A 2421-nucleotide genomic window follows, 5' to 3' on the forward strand; every position below is an offset into this window, starting at 1 on the left:
ATCTAGTGGTGAGGACAGCTTGCACTTAATTTCTTGAATCTTTCCCAGTACTCATACAAACTCTCTCCACTAAGTTTCATGATGCCTGAAATGTCTTTTTTGATGGTGATGGTCCTAGATGCAGGGAATAATTTCTCCAAGAACACCCTCTTAAGGTCATCCCAGCTGAAAATGGACCTGGGAGCAAGGTAGTATAGCCAATCTTTTGCCACTCCTTCCAGAGAATGAGGAAAAGTTTTTAGAAAGATATGATCTTCCTAGACATCAGGGGGCTTCATGGTGGAACAAACAATATGGAACTCCTTAAGATGCTTATGAGGATCTTCACCTGCAAGACCATGAAACTTGGGCAGCAAATGTATTAGTCCAGTCTTGAGAACATATGGAACACCCTCACCAGGATATTGAATGCACAAGCTTTCATAAGTGAAATCAGGTGCAGCCATCTCCCTAAGAGTCCTCTCACGAGGTGGAGGTTGAGCCATGTTCTCAGTATGAAAATTAGTAGTTGAATGCTCACAATCAGAATATTCAGAATCACCAGCAACAAAATACTCAAAATGCTCACAATGCTCAAAATGCACAAAATGATCAGGATGCACACTTTGTCTAACTAATCTATGAAAGGTTCTATCTATTTTAGGATCAAAGGGTTGTAAATCACCTGGATTGCCCCTAGTCATGCACTATATGTAGCAAATAATGTGTTTCTCAACAAGCACCTAACAAGGGGGTAAAACTACAACTATACTCAAACGATATCCAAATGAGCTGAAATTTTGTGGGGAACACCCTAAAATCATGAAAAGATAGTGCAAAAATTTTCAGACAAAAATACAAAGTCAAACTATGAAAATTGCCTAAGGAAAGTTTAGAAAAATAAGACAATAATACTAAAAAAATAAATAAAAAAAACTTAGTAAATAGCTGATTTTTCAAGTTTAAAACGGAAACGGATCCGTTGCCACAGCATGGGAAATTTTCATCTACCCCAAATGCATATATAATAATAGTCATTCTGATAATCAGAGCAAAAGTTATGGCCGTTTTAAGTTTTGATAAAAACAAGTCCCCAAAATTTTTGCCTCTCTCAAATTCAGCCACACCAAGTGCTCCTGGTATTTTTCATACAAAATATGGACCAAAATAAACTACTACACAAAAAATCAGCCAAAAATAAGAACTCTAACTATCAAAACAAAAATCGCCAATTAAATTGCAAAATCAGTTGCTAATCACTATTCACAGCATTACACAAAACTGAAACAGTCGCTAATCACTATTCACAGCATTACACAAAACTAAAACAATCACTAAAACAGTCGCTAAACAGGGAACGCCACTGAAATGCAAAACAGAGCGCTACTCAAAACAAAACAACACACACTCACAACCTAAACGACAGAGCTACACACAAAAAACTAAACACTATTATGAACCTTTGGCCCACTGCTCCTCGGCAATGGCGCCAAATTTGATCGAGGCCGTACCTGAATCAAATAAACATTAAAAATTCAATATCTAGGAAGTGATCCTAGGTCGTCTCCCAACAAGCAATGGTCAACCAACATTCATAATAGATAGTGATAAAACAGTAACGAATTAGGGGGGGGTCGTTTGTTTTTGTAATTTAAATAGCGAGCAGATTTTAATTAGAAAATAATAGAATTAAAACATGTTGTCTCCCCTTGATTCACAAGCAAGTCTCTTATCCTAGGTTACGAGAATTTATCCCAAACCAGTTCAACCACTTAATCCAACCCTAAATTAAATTACTAAGTGAAAATTAACATAAGGTTGTCATTATGTGATTAAGCAACACATACACCAATTAATCATGAACGAAATTGATCATTAAGCATGAATGTAAATTAAGCGCAGAGACAATTAATCAAGCACTAAGCATGCATGGATTAATAGCAACAAATACAGAGTAATTGGTGAAGAGGAAAAACTTATCAGAATTCAATAGTAATAACAAAACCTCAAAGAGAGTTGTGCTTGATCCTCAAGAGAAAATAACATTGGAGACTTAGTCTTCCAATAGAGAAAATAATGACACATTAGCCCCAAATGATAAAACTGCATAATTAATTTGACAATTAAGGCTAATCAGTAATTAAAATGGTGACAAAAAAGGTTAAGAAATAAGAGAAAATAATGACACATTAGCCGCCAAGGAACTTTTGGAGACCCACCCGCACCAGTTCCTCCTTTTCTTTCATCTCCACGATCATCTACATTATTTTCCTCAGATGATCAGCGTGAAAGGTACTACTTTCAATTCTGTAATAGAGTCTTTCTAGACCTTAAGTACCTTGACCTTGAATTTTTTGATGAAGAAACATTTGATTGTTACTAGGCTTGAAGATGATATGAGCTTCATCAGGCGTTGCTTTGATCCTTGACCGACTCTTAGTT

The 2421-nt window shown here is 36.1% G+C and overlaps 1 non-coding gene across 1 annotated transcript; it reads left to right on the forward strand.

The window, feature by feature from the left end:
• On the forward strand, positions 1 to 107 carry LOC112999421 (small nucleolar RNA R71). The gene has a single exon (XR_003264608.1). It is a non-coding gene; the product is annotated as a small nucleolar RNA R71 (small nucleolar RNA).
• The last annotated feature ends 2314 nt before the right edge of the window (positions 108 to 2421 follow it).

This window comes from Glycine max, chromosome 14, assembly GCF_000004515.6.
Source record: "Glycine max cultivar Williams 82 chromosome 14, Glycine_max_v4.0, whole genome shotgun sequence".
NCBI classification, from domain to species: Eukaryota; Viridiplantae; Streptophyta; class Magnoliopsida; order Fabales; family Fabaceae; genus Glycine; species Glycine max.